The sequence below is a fragment of the Bos grunniens genome, chromosome X, assembly GCF_055505025.1.
Source record: "Bos grunniens cultivar Pamir isolate PY7600 chromosome X, Bosgru_T2T1.0, whole genome shotgun sequence".
NCBI lineage: Eukaryota > Metazoa > Chordata > Mammalia > Artiodactyla > Bovidae > Bos > Bos grunniens.
Window position 1 is genome coordinate 66,657,877 of NC_141194.1, and position 17,281 is coordinate 66,675,157.

General features: G+C 39.3%; 1 protein-coding gene and 1 pseudogene across 1 annotated transcript in view; both read left to right on the forward strand.

Annotated features, from left to right (window-relative positions):
* Window positions 1-17,281, forward strand: part of SLC16A2 (solute carrier family 16 member 2) — a 132,450-nt gene that overhangs the window by 90,526 nt on the left and 24,643 nt on the right. The window lies entirely within an intron of this gene.
* Window positions 4,953-5,064, forward strand: LOC147340642 (5S ribosomal RNA; annotated as a pseudogene).

Consider the following 17,281-nt stretch of genomic DNA (forward strand, 5'->3'; position numbering starts at 1 on the left):
CTTTACAGTATTGTGTTGGTTTCTACCAAACATCAACACGAATCAGCCGTAGATTTACACATGTCCCCTCCCACTTGAATATCCCTCCCACCTCCCTCCCCATCCTACCTTTCTAGGTTGTTACCCCCAATTTGAGTTCCTTGAGTCATACAGAAAATTCCCATTGGCAATCTATTTTATATATGGTAACATATGTTTCCATGTTACTCTCTCCATGCATCCCACATTCTCCTTCCTCCCCCCGACCAGCCATGTGCATAAATCTGTTCTCAATGTCTGTGTCTCCACTGTTGCTCTGCAAACAGGTTCATCAGTACCATCTTTCTAGATTCCATATATATGCATTAATATATGATAATTGCTTTTCTCTTTCTTACTTCACTCTGTATAATAGGCTCTAGGTTCATTCACCTGATTAGGACTGACTCAAATGTGTGCCTTTTTATGGCTAAGTAATATTCCATTGCATATATGTACCACAGCTTCTTTATGCATTCATCTGTTGATGACATCTAGGTTGCTTCTATGTCCTAGCTATTGTAAATAGAACTGCAATAAACATTGGTGTATATGTGTCTTTTTCAATTTTGGTTTCCTCAGGGTATATGCCTAGTAGTGGGATTGCTGGGTGATTTGGTGGTTTTATTCCTAGTTTTTAAAGAATCTTCATACTGTTTTCCATAGTGGCTGTAACAATTTACATTCCCACCAACAGTGCAAGAGGGTTCCCTTTTCTCCACACCCTCTCCAGCATTTATTGTTTGTAGAATTTTTGATGATGGATATTCTGACCAATGTGAGGTGATATCTCATTATAGTTTTTATTTGCATTTCTCTAATAATGAGCAATATTGAGCATCTTTTCATGTGTTTATTCATGTCAGGTATTTTATAGTACCTCACTTAATCTTCACAAAACAAACATTTAGTTGGCACTTTAAAAAAAACTTTTTATTTTGTGTTGGAGTATAGCCAATTAACAATGTTTTGATAGTTCTAGGTAAACAGCAAAGGGACTCAGCCATACATATACATGTATCCATTCTCCCCCAAACTGCCTTCCCATCCAGGCAGTAGTTGGTACTTTTATAATATCTATTTTCCAGATGAGGAAATTGAGGCTTAGAGATATGAAGAAAGTTGCTCAACATCAACCAGCAAGTAAGTAGATCTTGTTCTTAAACCCATGTCTATTTGACTTCAGAGACTGTACTCTTAACCTATACATTATAGAAAGAGTAATCCATTCCAGAATCTTCCTTGTAGTGGTACAGGTCCCAGCCTGGTTCCAGGATGGCCAGGTTGAAGCTATAGGAAATTTCTCAGTTGGGAAGAAGGTTACCAACCACTTGTGGCATGCAGGAACTTAATTTTTCTTCCTCTGTTCTTTTCCTTATTTTCTCCATCTCTTTTATAAAATACTCAATAGAAAGGGTCAGTATTCTTGGAAAAGGTACTTTACATTGAAAAATGGGTTCTACCATGTTTTCCCAGTGCCTCCCTCTGCCATCTTCTCTACCTCCCATCTCTCTGCTCTAATAAGGAATCCAGCAGTGCTAGGGATTGTCAGCAGATTCCTGTTCAGAGGCAGGAACATGGACTAATCTCAGGAGTGAGATTTACTGTGGCCTTCATACATCCTTGAAGCCATAGCAGGAGGTCCCTAACTGTGTCACTAACATTAGTGTTTATCTCAGATTTGAGGATCAAAAAATTATTGATCCTATCAGCCAGACTTCTGTTGATTGATTACCCTGTCATATGTCTCAGGCTTACCATCCAAGGTTTCCTTACTAATTACTGGACTGCAAGTATGGGGAGAGCTGCTTCTGGACACAGAGCTATCACCTGCCTACTCAAAGGAACTACCTAAACTGGCTACCTCCTTAGCTCAAGAGTGTTCTCAAAGCTGAGGGCAGAGCCCTATCTAGTTTCAGTCTCAGGGCTGGAAGTAGCTCATCATTTCAGCATTTGTTTCTTGTTCTGGCTCTGCAAAGGCACTGATGATTCTTTTTTTTTTTTTTTAATTTATTTATTTTAATTAGAGGCTAATTACTTTACAATATTGTATTGGTTTTGCCATACATCAACATGAATCCACCACGGGTGTACACGTGTTCCCAATCCTGAACCCCCCTCCCACGTCCCTCCCCATACCATCCCTATATATGGAATTTAGAAAGATGGTAATGATAACCCTGTATGTGAGACAGCAAAAGAGACACTGATGTATAGAACAGTCTTTTGGACTCTGTGGGGGTGGGGGGGATGATTTGGGAGAATGGCACTGAAACATGTATAATATCATAGAAGAAACGAATCGCCAGTTCAGGTTCGATGCAGGATAGAGGCGCTGATGATTCTTGAAAGCAAAGATTAGAAAGTCAGCCATCTGATCCCTGCTGCTTTTGCCTGGTGGTTGGACAGATCATTGGAGGCCTGTTGGGCATTGTGGTACAGTGGAAGGAGCACTAGGTTAGGAGTCCAAAGATAGGGGTTTTAGTTCTGGCTCAGCTGGTAGGCTACAGTCCATGGGGTCGCTAAGAGTCAGCCACGACTGAGCGACTTCACTTTCACTTTCATGCATTGGAGAAGGAAATGGCAACCCACTCCAATATTCTTGTCTGGAGAATCCCAGGGACAGAGGAGCCTGGTGGGCTGCCGTCTATGGGGTCGCACAGAGTCGGACACGACTGAAGCGACTTAGCAGCAGCAGCAACGGACCTACTATGTCTTCTTGAATAGTTTATGTCCTCTCTGAGCCTTGATTTCCCCATTAATGGTTTTTTAAAGCTTTATTAAGAAAGAATTAATATACAGTAAAGTGCATATATTTCAAAGATACAGTTTGACAAGTTTTGACCTGTGTACACACTCATGAAACCATCACTATGATCAAAGTAATGGACATACCCATCACCCCCAAAAGTTGTCTTGTGTCTCTTTATCTCTCTCCCACTCTACTTTTTGTCCTTCCCTAGGCAACCACTAATATGCTTTCTCTCACTATAAATTAGTCTGTAGTTTTTACAGTTTTGCATAGCTAGAGTCATATGATATGTATTTTTTGGTAAGCTCTGGCTTCTTTCAAGCCAACAAAATTGTTTCAGGCCAACAAAACTCAACAAAATTATTTTGAGATTCATCCATGTTGTTGCATGTATCATTGGTTTGTTCTTTCCAACCTTCTTACCTTCCTTCTTTCCTTCCATTATTTATTTTGAGATGGTGTTAAATTTTATTAACATGGAAAGGTTTCCAAAACATATTTAAAAATTTAAAAGCAGCTTATAAGTCACATGTACTATATATATTGTCTTTGAAACAATTATATAGATATATATACATAGAAAAATCTGGAGGAATACATATCAAGGTAAAAATACTTGTCTTCAAGTGATTGGGATTATGGAGTTCTTTTTGCCTTCCTTCTTTGTTTTTCCAATTTTTCAATTGTGAAAATATGCAGCTGTTTTTAAAAGTAAGGAAATGTTACTTTATTTTGAATAGCTTTCTTCAGGTATAATTGACATACAATAAACAACTCACATTTAAAATGTGTAAAATGAGAAGTTTTGATATATGTATACATCATTAATCCATTACCATATTCAGGATAATGAGCATATCTATCATCCTCCAAAATCCTGTTCCTAACTACAGGCAACTATTGCTCTTCTTTCTATCACTATGGATTAATATGTATTTTCTAGATATTTTTATATAAATGGAATAAAAAGTAGACATTTTAAAATTCGCCTTCTTGTGCTCACTACAGTTGTTTTGAGTTTCACCCAACCTGTTGCATATATCTGTAGTTCATCCCTTTTTCTTGCTGAGTGCCATTTCTCGATGTGGATATACCACAATGTGTTTATCTATTTACATATTGACGGACATGATTGCTTCTAGGTTTTTTTTACTATTACAAATATAGTTGCTACAAATATTTATGTACAAGTCTTGATGTGCACATATGCTTTCATTTTGGAGGGTTGCTGAGTCATTGTAACTCTATATTTAACCAGTTGAGGAATTTCTAAACTGTTTTCCAAAGTTATTGCACCACTTTACAGTCCTAGCAACTATTCAACTGGAACTCAAGAGTTCCAGTTGTTCCAAATCCTCACTAACACTTGGTATGGTCAATTTAAAAAATGTTACATGTTTTAATGGGTGTGTATTGGCATCTCATTAGGTTTTAACTTGTATTTCCCTAATGACTAATGATGTTGAGCATTTTTTTCATGTGTTTGTTTACCACTCTTTGGAAAACTGTCAGTTCAAATCTTTTTGCTTATTTTCAGTCAGATTCTTTATTTTCTTGTTTTTGAAAATAAGAAATTATTCTCATGAGCTCTGGAAATAAATCCTCCTTTATCAGATATATTTTTGCCAAATATTTTCTCCCAGTCTGTAGCTTGTTTTTTAATTCTCTCAAAAGTATATTTGAACCAGCACAATATTGTAAGGCAAATATCTTGCAATAAAATTTTTTTAAGTATATTTGAAGAATAAATTTAAAAATTTTGATAAAGTCAATTTTATTTATTTTTATACTTTGTGATCTTCATGCTCTATTTAAGAAATCTTTGTCTAACCAAAGTTCACTATGATTTTATCCTATGTTTTCTAGAAGTTTTATAGTTTTAATGTTACATTTAGGTCTATTATCCAATTTGAGTTAATTTTTGAGTATGGTGTGAGATATTAGTTCAACTTTGTTCTTTTCTGTGTGAATATTCAGTTGATTCAGTACCATTTGTTGAAAAATACTATCCTTCCCTATTGAGTTATTTTGACATTTTTAATTGAAAATCAACTGGCCATATATGTGTGGGCTCATTTTTGGACTCTGTTATGTTCCATTGAACAATATGTCTATCTTTATGCCCATACCATAATGTCTTAATTGCTGTAATTTTATAGTAAGTCTTAAAATCAGTCTATGGCCATACCACCCTGAACGCGCCCGATCTCGTCTAATCTCGGAAGCTAAGCAGGGTCGGGCCTGGTTAGTACTTGGATGGGAGACCGCCTGGGAATACCGGGTTAAAAAAAAAAAAAAAAAGTCTTAAAATCAACTCATTATATATCTTCCAAATTTGTTCTTCAATGTAAAAATTATATTTGCAATTATGTATCCTTTACATTTACAAATTAATATAAGAATCAGTGCCAGATTCTATGAAAAAAAAAACTTTGCTGGGATTTTGATTGGGATTGTATTGTGTCTATAAGACAAATTGGGGGAGAATTAATATATGAACAATATTAAGTCTTCTGATGTATGAAAAAAATATATCCCTTCATTTATTTAGGTCTTATTCAATTTAGCTCATCAAAATTCTATAATTTTCACTGTAGAGGTCAAATTTTCCACAAGTGTGTCCATTATTTTCATCAAATTTATCCATAAGTATTTCAAGTTTCTGATGGTATTGTAAATGGCATTTTTACTTCAATTTTTAATTATTCATTGCTAATATATAGAAATACAATTGTTTTTTGTATTATACCTTGTGAACTTGTTTAACTCATTTATTACTTCTACTAATAGTAGCTTTTTATTAGTCTCTAAAGTTTTCTAGATAGACAATCATATTGTCTGTAGATAGAGATAGTTGTAAAACTATGTTGCTCTTATTTATAATCTGTATGTCTTCTATTTCTTCTTGTCTTATTTCTGGAATAAATATCACTTGGTCATTATTTTTATCCTTTTTATATATTGTTGGATTCAATTTACTAAAATGTTGTTAAGAATTTTACAACTGTGTTTATGAGGGATAATTCATTTGAAGTTTTCTTTCTTGTGATGTCTTTATCTGGTTATGGTATTAGGTTAACACTGGGCTCATAGAATGAGTTGTAAAGTATTGCCTCCTGTTTTATTTTTTGTAAGAGTTTGTGTTGGCTTATTATTATTTCTTCCTTAAATGTTTGTAATTCACCAGTGAAGCCATCTTGGTTAACCGTCTATGATTCTTTTTTTTTTTAAATATAAATTTATTTATTTTAATTGGAGGCTAGTTACTTTACAATATTGTATTGGTTTTGCCATACATGCCCTCTATGATTCTTGAGGGCCCTTTCATTTTTAACACTTTGCAGTTCTAGTAAGATGCTTACCGTCAATCTTCACATTTTAGATATGTGCATCTCTCTGTCTCCTTATTTTCTGTTACTGACTCCTGCCTCCTTTCCATACTCTATCAGGTGAATTCATGTCTGATAATCAGAGTTTCTAGGTGCTAACCAGCCCCCTCAGATAAAACTGATGAAACTGTTTCAGTCTGTAGTTCCTCTAAAGCACTGATGATTTGGGTTTAAGAACCACCACTCATATACATTAGCCATTAGAGTAGATAACTGACCACTGTCCTACACCAGTGGTTGCCAAATCAGTAGCCATAAGACATTAAGTAAAACCTGTCATCCCTTAAGGACTGAGACAGAAGTTAGAAAGACTGCCTTTTCAGACCTTATGTGGGTACTTCCAAGTGAGTCTCTCCGGGCTTCAGTCTATTTGTAAAATTAGAAACTTGATTTCTAGATCTTCTGATTCCAAAAATGGAAGTAAATAAACAGCAGCAGCACAGAGAAGGAGGTTAAATACAGTAATAAGAGGGTAGTAAGACAACTTATGTTTTCAGTGATTATTTGACTTTACAAGTTTTGACATTCAAAAGTAGGTAGCCCATCAAAGTTGGCATGTTTTAAGACAAAGTGTGGAAGGTTAAAAATGGGGTTTGTTTAGATGATGAATGCTTGGAAAAGAATGTTTTCCAGTACTGCTGTGCCAACCAAGAAAAACATTATCACATTCTAACGAAGAGAAAAAATAAAAAATGCCAGGACAAATATGAAAACACTTATGGGATTTTTAAATAAAGGCTTGTTACAGATCTGGAGAAGAGTTCTAGACACAGTGGATGGTGAGTAGCTACCAAAGTAAATGGACTTAGATAGGCTGAAAGCTGGAAGTAAAAGCTTCTCAATATAATGTTTATCAGAATATGGAAAAAGGTTTGGAATCAGCTTTCCTGAACAAGAGCATTACATTTATTCCCTGGAAAAATAGCTACCTAGCACTTAACTCTAAGCTCTGTACAAGGCTAAAGAAACAGAAAATGAAGCTCAGTTGAAGGTCACTCTCTAGTCAGCCACAGAGAGAATGATGGGCAGGGCTCCTGCCATCTCATTCCCTAAGGAAGACCAAAGTGTTGCATTTTTTTCTATACAGCACCCTAGCTGATCCCTAAAGTGCTTTTATATGCATCCTTTTAAATGTATTCCACCAGTGCTTTCAGTCATCTTACTAAGGTGTGCTGATCACCTGGCTAGATGTGCCAGCATACCATCAGCACAGTCCTGAGCTACCTGCCACCAACCCCACATGGTCCCCATGCCCTATCTATGCCATTCCTACTAGGCTCACTTATCACAACTAGGTTTAGTCTCTTTACTATGTTCTTGGGACTCTAAATAACAGTGGAGATGGGGCAGAAGCAGGAATATTTCTGGCAACAGAGACTCCAATTCATAGTGACATTTTCTCCGCTTAGCATTGGGTACTACAGTAACTGAGTACTAAGAAATTGGGTACTAAGCAAGCCTCAGAGTGTGGCCTCCTAATACTGTTTGCTAGTCTTTCATCATACTGTTCACCTTGTCCTGAAGCAGGGGCTCTTAAATGGGGACAGCTTTGCCCTCATGTCACCCCCCTTCACCTTTCTCTCTCATCCACCCTTACCCAGCTTTGCCTTTTCTTTGGCCTTGCTCCAACATTCCCTCATTTGAGCTTTTGTTAGTTCCCTCACAGTAACAGGAATTTGTGAAAGCCTGTAATTTATTTGGAGAGTTTGGCTCTTAGAATACCCTCTCCCCCTTTCCAACTCAGAGGGAGAGCTCAGAGAGTTTGGCTTTTGGCAGCCAAAGAGTGGGGAATCTGGTCTCACATTAGAGTTCTTTTCTGAGCAGCCTCCCTGTATTTCAAAGACTTTAGCCTGTGAGCCTGGGTAAGGAGCCAGAGCACTAATTGGGCACTTGAGTGAAAAGACTTTGAATATAAGGAAACTTGAGGGCCAATAGGTCCAGAATGGAGCTGGAGAGGCCAGGGTTCTGCTTTTGCACTGCCCAGGCTCAACAGAAACCCAGCTGGCAATGGGTGCTTAGAGGAAAAAAAGAGGGAGTGCCTAATGAATACAGACATTGTATTCACTTCAGGTACAGAGCTTTTGGGGGCCAACTTTTTGGGAGTACTTAACTCACTTAAGGGTAGTACTTGAAGCTGAAGAGAACTCTGGGACTCGTTGGCAGAAAATTGTGAATGATAGGTTTGTACATATTTAATCCTTAAAGTCCTGGGCTACGTTGGACAGAAAGTTTATTAGTCAGAAATTAGGCACTTGCTTAGCACTTAGGACAGTTGCTCATTGGAAAAAAATGCTTTCTGCCTAATAGAACACTGTGGGGTGTTATCTCTGATTTTGCCAAGTCTTTTTATAAAGACCCTCTTTATAAATGACCCTTTATAAATATAAAGACCCTTTTTATAATGACCCTCTATATCTCCCATTAAAATTTATTTTTCACCCTTTGAACTCTCCCACATCTCAACTACTTCATCAAAAATACTTCTTTGTCTACCTCATGAGAGCAAGGGTAATATGTGTGTGTGTGAGTTGCTCAGTTGTGTCCGACTCTTTGTGACCACATGGACTGTAAACCCACCAGGCTCCTCCGTCCATGGAATTCTCCAGGCAAGAATACTGGAGTGGGTTGCCATTCCTTTCTCCAGGGGATCTCCCCAACTCAGGGACTGAACACAAGTCTCCTGCATTGCAGGCAGATTCTTCCTGTCTGAGCCACCAGGAAAGCCCAGGGGTAATATGTGGGACAAAAAAACTCTCTAGCTTTGATTCAAGGACTGTCAAGCATTCTAGAAAACCTCTACATGTCTTGTATTTTCCAAAAAAGGAAACTAAGTGCAAGAAAGATAAAGAATAACTGATAGCACTCTTTTATCATCAGCACAGTTATAATTATCATTATTTGTATTATCACTATTGGTTCTTTTTTTTAAATATAGTCATCCCTTGATTGTTTTTTGCTTATAAAATTTCCTCTGATAACTTTTCTTGCTAACAATTATGCTATTTTTCTTCAGTCATTAATCTAGCTATTAAATTACCTTTTTTTATCTGGCGGCCCTTCCCCTGTCTGCTGTGCTGAGTGCATCTGACTGCACTCGTGGCCAGGAGAAGGTGGGCATATCTCTCCCAGGCATGTCACTGGGGGCCTGAGTGAGTCTTCTGCCTCTGATTAAGTTATGTTTGCTGTCATCCATTCTCTGGGGAGTCAGCTATCCAGAGCTCTGGTCTGTGTTGATGGTGTTGTAGGTCCTCTGGCTGTGTTCTCCACAAACATTTCATGTGGTCTCCATTTCTGGGAGCTCAAATCACAGCTACATGTTTTACCCCTCCAAGCTCTGTGAAAGACTAAGGGGCATGGAGTCTGGTATCATTTTCCTGCCTCATCCAGGATGGGTGGGTGGCCAAGTTGGGGGACAGAAGTGGCCCAAGATCCCTGCCCCTTCCTTCTTAGTAAGCCATTGTCCGAGCAAGCGCCTGGCTATGGGGTGAACTTGGGGGAGAGTATGTTCTCTTGATCACTTGTGGGGAGATCTCCTGAGACAGAGAGATCCAGTAGTGAGCAAGAGAAGGAGGAGACATGTGGAGACAGAGGGCACTGTGTCACAGTATCCTGCAGAGGATTCTTCATGGTGGGCAACCAGGGAAGGACATCAGATCAGATCAGATCAGTCGCTCAGTCTTGTCGGACTCTTTGCGACCCCATGAATAGCAGCATGCCAGGCCTCCCTGTCCATCACCAACTCCTGGAGTTCACTCAGACTCATGTCCATCGAGTCAGTGATGCCATCCAGCCATCTCATTCTCTGTCGTCCCCTTCTCCTCCTGCCCCCAATCCCTCCCAGCATCAGAGTCTTTTCCAATGAGTCAACTCCTCACATGAGGTGGCCAAAGTACTGGAGTTTCAGCTTTAGCATCATTCCTTCTAAAGAAATCCCAGGGCTGATCTCCTTCAGAATGGACTGGTTGGATCTCCTTGCAGTCCAAGGGACTCTCAAGAGTCTTCTCCAACACCACAGTTCAAAAGCATCAATTCTTCGGCACTCAGCCTTCTTCACAGTCCAACTCTCACATCCATACATGACCACAGGAAAAACCATAGCCTTGACTAGACGAACCTTTGCTGGCAAAGTAATGTCTCTGCTTTTCAATATGCTATCTAGGTTGGTCATAACTTTCCTTCCAAGGAGTAAGCGTCTTTTAATTTCATGGTTGCAGTCACCATCTGCAGTGATTTTGGAGCCCAAAAAATAAACTCTGACACTGTTTCCACTGTTTCCCCATCTATTTGCCATGAAGTGATGGGACCAGATGCCATGATCTTCATTTTTTGAATGTTGAGCTTTAAGCCAACTTTTTCACTTTCCACTTTCACCTTCATCAAGAGGCTTTTTAGTTCCTCTTCACTTTCTGCCATAAGAGTGGTGTCATCTGCATATCTGAGGTTATTGATATTTCTCCCAGCAATCTTAATTCCAGCTTGTGTTTCTTGGAGTCCAGCGTTTCTCATGATGTTCTCTGCATATAAGTTAAATAAACAGGGTGACAATATACAGCCTTGACAAACTCCTTTCCCGATTTGGAACCAGTCTGTTGTTCCATGTCCAGTTCTAACTGTTGCTTCCTGACCTGCATACAAATTTCTCAAGAGGCAGATCAGGTGGTCTGGTATTCCCATCTCTTTCAGAATTTTCCACAGTTTCTTGTGATCCACACAGTCAAAGGCTTTGGCATAGTCAATAAAGCAGAAATAAATGTTTTTCTGGAACTCTCTTGCTTTTTCCATGATCCAGCGGATGTTGGCAATTTGATCTCTGGTTCCTCTGCCTTTTCTAAAACCAGCTTGAACATCAGGAAGTTCACGGTTCACATATAGCTGAAGCCTGGCTTGGAGAATTTTAAGCATTACTTTACTAGCATGTGAGATGAGTGCAATTGTGCAGTAGTTTGAGCATTCTTTGGCATTGCCTTTCTTTGGGATTGGAATGAAAACTGACATTTTCCAGTCCTGTGGCCACTGCTGAGTTTTCCAAATTTGCTGGCATATTGAGTGCAGCACTTTCACAGCATCATCTTTCAGGATTTGGAATGGGCATAGTCATTAGTGCATCCTGGGGCTGGCACAAGCTGGGTTTTCTCCTGGGGCCATTGCTCCCTACCAGGACTGCTTCTTTGGTTGAATTACTTGGGGCATGAGGGCTTAGGATAGACTGTTCTGAGGAGGAAAGGAGACCCAGCTATGTGGCAATGGGGTGAGCACTGTCAGCCTGGTTTTCAGGTGGCCTTCTTGTCCTGTTGGCTCTCAGTAGGTGCCCCAAGGGGATAAGAAGGACCTTGTCCAGCCTTGAACATCCTTGGGATGCTTGAGCCCCTGACTCATATGTTCTTAGCCAAGGAAAAGATTTGTCATCTCCAGGCCACTGAGATGGTTCTTCCCCTGCCCCTAAGGACCAGTCTGACCCTCCTGTCATGGCTTGTCCTATCATGCCTTCGGGAGCTGAGCAGGTGATCCTGCAGTTCTGCTCTGTTTCATTTCTCTCCAGTTAGCCACATTCTTGTTCCCTGCTGCCCTGCCCCTCCTCATTGGGTGCTTGGGCTGTGTGTGTGTGATGTTTCTTTCCTTCATGGCAAGCCAACCGTGTATTGAGGATTCACCATGTGCTGTGTGTGGCTCAGAAAGCCCATCCTGTGGTCCCTGTACTCTGAACCATGAGGGCAGGGAGGGAGCTGTTCCATTCAAGGCAGAAGGACTAGATGGCCCTCTTGCAAATGGAATTCTGCCTCTTCAAGAATGCAATGTGAAGTTCCCTGCATCTATTGGTAATACAAGGATTTCACATTTTTTAGAACTATGGTGAGCATATGTATGTACTTTTTTAGAATTGGTACTAGAAATTGGTGGCTTCCTAGGTGGTGCTAGTGGTAAATAACCTGCCTACCAATGCAGGAAACATAATGAGGTGTGGGTTCCATCCCTGTGTCAGGAAGATCTGCTGGAAGAGGGCATGGCAACCTATTCTAGTATTCATGCCTGGAGAATCCCATAGACAGAGGAGCCTGGTGGGCTACCATCCACAGGGTCTCAAAGAGTCGGACACGACTGAAGCAACTTAGCATATACACACACACTAGAAGTTGAGGGGCTTCCCTGGCAACTCAGTGGTAAAGAACTCAACCGCCAATGCAGGAGACACAGGTTCAGTCTCTGGATCAGGAGGATCCCCTGGAGTAAGAAATGGCAACCCACTCCAGGATTTTTGCCTGGGAAATCCCATGGACAGAGGAGCCTGGCAGGCTACAGTCCATGTGGTCACAAAGAGTTGGACATGATTGAGTGACTGAGCACATACACATACATCCTTAATCTAGCAACTTTTCTTTTCACTTAGAATGTCTGACCTCTCTGAAAATCTTCAAATAAAAATTTTATTCTGGTCTTAAACCATGTGATTTATACATTTTTGTGCATGCGTGGGTGCACAGTCATATGTGACTCTTTGCAACCCCATGAACTGTAGCCCAGCAGGCTCTTCTGTCCATGGGATTTTCCTGAAAAGAATACTAGAGTGGGCTGCCATTTCCTCCTCCAGGGATTTTTCCTGACCCAGGGAATGCTCTATGTAAAAAGTATCCCCTATTCTACTGTGAGATCCTTGACCAAAAAGACCATATGTCACTTATTTAGCACCCTCAGTGCTGTAGGATAGCTATGTGTTTGGGCCAGAGAGGATGTTAAATAACTGTTAAACAGATGAATAGCTTCATTTTAAAATGTACGTTTAGCATCAAAAGCTATATCAAAGTAATTTTCCCTATTATACCTCCCATGAAGTGTGGCTAAAAGCACTGGCCATTAAATATAAAACACATATAAGAAGACTGAAAGGTAAAGAGAAGAAAGCTGATGGACTAAGTATCTCAAGACTCAAGGAACAACACAGTGGTGAATTAACTGTGTTTTGTTTTTGGTTTTGGTTTTTTTTGCCTCATATATCTTATACAGGGAGCTGAGGAAACTTACAACTGGGAAATGCCAATACGGACAGATAAAATGAGCACCAAGAAAAGCCTGATTTCTCTAACCAAAAGACCAAGAAAGGAGCAGCCTAGCAAGACAGAAAAGTTTTAGACAATAGCCACTCTACTCCAACCAAACACCATGGGGAAAAATGTGTCTCTTCTGACCTTTACCAAAAAGGCCTAATAAGGAAACTCGACTTATAAAGTCACCCAGTTGTAACAAGGTGCCCTAATCTGTCCCTCTACCATTCCAAGGTAGTATTAGAGAAAACTGAGTAGGGAGCCAGAAATTTCATTCCCTCTTAGTGGCAACAAGGCCTATTCCTAAAACACTGTGTCAGTGGAGACCATGCAGGGAGACTGGACATTCACCCTTGCTAGACTGTAACCTCCAGTTCTCCCCCCATTTCTGAAGAGGTACAAAGATGGTGTCAGTGAATGCCAAGTAGGAAACTAGGACATTTAGCATCACTCAGTATACGATCCGTTGAAGCAACATGGAAAATAATAAGAAAAGACTCTTACCTCTCACAACCAGTTAAGTATCAGAGGAAGACAAGTGGGGATCTTGAACACCAACCCCTGCTCACCATAACAATGCACCTATCCTCCCCATGGTATCCATGGAGGCTAAGCAGGGAACCTGGACTTCCATCCCCATCTCTTCCACCCTATCTAGAAATAATGAGGAGATACCTTGCTGGCACACTGTCATAGTAGGCCTACTAAAACGCAAGGTTTAAGTAAGACATGAAGCCTTATGATATTCAAAATGCCCAAGGTACAACAGATAAACCACTTGTCACACCAAAGATTAAGAAAATCTCAACTTCAATGAGAAAAGAAAATTAACTGCCACCAACACTAAGATGACACAGATGTTGAAATTATTTGACAAGCATTTTAAATATAAATTTTGTTCATGACAAGCATTTTAAAGCACCCACTATTAAAATGCTTTAATAAGCAATTACAATCATACTTGAGATGAGTGAAACAATACTAAGTCTCAGCAACTAAATAGAGAATATAAAGAAGAAACAATGGAAATTTTAGAACTAAAACATAGAACTGAAATAATGATAATTTTAAAAATTTCACTGGATGAGTTCCATTAAATAATGGAGAGGGCAGAGGAAAGAATGAGTAAACTTGAAGATAGAACAATAAAAATAATCTAATGTGAACAAGAGGGGGAAATAAATTTTTAAAAAATGAACAGAGCATCAGAGAACTGTGGTCCTATAACAAAAGATGTAATGTTCCTGTCATCATAAGAGTGCTGGATGGAGAGGAGAAAGAAGGTGCAGCTGAAAAATTACTCAGAGAAATAATGGCTGAAAATCTCCCAAATTTGACAAAAGACAAACCTACAGTATTAAGAAGTTAATGAACTACAAAGAGGATGAACTCAAAGAAATCTATGCCAAAACACATCAGAGTCAAAGTTCTGAAATATAAACACACACTAATTTTGAAAATATTGAGAGAGAAGTGATACCCTAATTAAGGGAAAAGCCATCAAATGATAGTGGATTTCTCATAAACAAAACAAAACAAAACACAGAGGGCAGAAGTAAGAAGTGATAAAACATTTTTCAAGCTCTAAAAGAAAAAACTGTCAACTCGGAATTGCATATCCAGTCAAACTGTGCTTCAGGAAAGGAGGAGGAAATCTAGGCATTTTCAAATGAATGAATACCAAGAGAATTTGTCACCAGCAGACCTACCTTTAAGGAATGGCCACCAGCAGACCTACCTTTAAAGAATGGCCAAAGGAATTTCTCCAAACAGAAAGGAAACAATAGAAAATGGAATCTTGGATCATCAAGAAGGAAGAAAGAACTCTCTGCAACCTCATGAACTCTGTCACATCAGGTTCCTCTGTCCTCCACTCTCTCCTAGACTTTGCTCAAATTCATGTCCATTGAGTCAGTAATGTTTCTAGCCATCTCATCCTCTGCTGCCCGCTTCTCCTTTTGTTTTCAATCTTTCCCAGCATCAGGGTCTTTTCCAGTGAGTTGGCTCTTCACATCAGATGGCCAAAGTATTGGAGCTTCAGCTTCAGCATCAGTCCTTCCAATGAGTATTCAGGGTTGATTTCCTTTAGGATTGACTGGTTTGATATTGCAGTCCAAGGGACTCTCAAGAGTCTTCTCCAGCACCACAACTCAAAAGCATCAATTCTTCATCACTCAACCTTCCTTATGGTCCAACTCGCACAAATCAATGATTGTCCTTGCAAATGGTCTAAATACATTAAATAAAAAACAGAGATTGGCAGGAAAAAAAATACCCCAACCATAAGCTGTCTACAAGTAACTTCAAATATATATCTCCAGGGAATCATGCTGGGTGAAAAAGCCAGTTTCAAAAAGTCACAGATTATATGACTCAATTTATATCTTTCATGAAATACTATTATAGTATAAACACTAAGTGTTTAGTTCTTTGAAAGTGAAAGTGTTAGTTGCTCAGTCATGTCTGACTCTTTGCAATCCCATGGACTATAGCCTGCCAGGCTCCTCTGTCCATGGAATTCTCCAGGCAAGAATACTGGAGTGGGTAGCCATTCCCTTCTCCAGGAGACATTGCAGGCAGATTCTTTACCATCAGAGCCACTAGGGAAGCCCTTAAATATAAAGCACAAAACTCTAAAACTCCTAGAAAATAACTTAGGTAAACTTCGATGACCATGGGTTTGATTACAGCTTTTTAGGTTCAAGACCAAGTCGTAATCCATGAAAGAAATAACCAGACTTCATCAAAATTTAAAACTTCTGCTCTGCAAAAGACAATGTCAAGAGAATGAGAAGCTAAGCCACAGACGGAGAGAAAATATTTGCAAAAGACATATCTGATAAAGGACTGTTATCCAAAATGTACAAAGACCTCCTGAGACTCAGCAATGAGAAAATGATCAACCCAGTTAAAAAAAAAAAAAAAATGGCCCAAAGACGTTAACAGACAGCTCATCAAAGAAAATATATAGATGACAAATAAACATATTAAAAGATACTCAATGCTATATGTCATCAAGAAAATGGACTCTGTGGGAGAGGGCGAGGGTGGGATGATTTGGGAGAATGGCATTGAAACATGTATAATATCATATCTGAAACGAATCGCCAGTCCAGGTTCGATGCATGATACATGATGCTTGGGCCTGGTGTACTGGGATGACCCAGAGGGATGGTATGGGAAGGGACGTGGGAGGGGGGTTCAGGATGGGGAACACGTGTACACTCCTGGTGGATTCATGTTGATGTATGGCAAAACCAACACAATATTGTAAAGTAATTAGCCTCCAATTAAAATAAATAAATTTATATTAAAAAAAGAAAATACAAATGAAAGCAATGAGATGCCACTACATATCTATCAGAATGACCAAAATCTAGGACACTGACACCACCAAATGCTGGTAAGGATGTAGAGCAACAAGAACTCTCACTCATTGTTTTTGGGAATGCAAAATAGTACAGCCACTTTGGAAGAAAGCTTGGCAATTTCTTCCAAATCTAAACATACAATTTAGCATGCTCCTTAGTGTTTAACCAAATGAGTCAAGAACATACATCAACACAAAAATTTATACACATCTATTTATAGCAGCTATATTCATAATTTGCCAAAATGTAGAAGCAACCAAGATTCCTTCAGGGAGTGAGTTAATAAATAAACTGTGGTACATCTAGACAAAGAAATATTATTCAGTGATGAAAAAAAATCTTTCAAGTCATGAAAATACATGGGGGAAATTTATTTATTTATTTTAATATAAATTTATTTATTTTAATTGGAGGCTAATTACTTTACAATATTGTAGTGGTTTTGCCATACATCGACATGAATCCACCACGGGTGTACACGTGTTCCCCATCCTGAACCCCCCTCCCACCTCCCTCCCCACAGCATCCCTCTAGGTCATCCCAGTGCACCAGCCCCAAGTACCCTGTATCATGCATCGAACCTGGACTGGTGATTCATTTCACATATGATAATATACATGTTTCAATGCCATTCTCCCAAACCATATCAGCCTCGCCCTCTCCTACACAGTCCAAAAGACTGTTCTATACATCTGTGTCTCTTTTCTGTCTCTC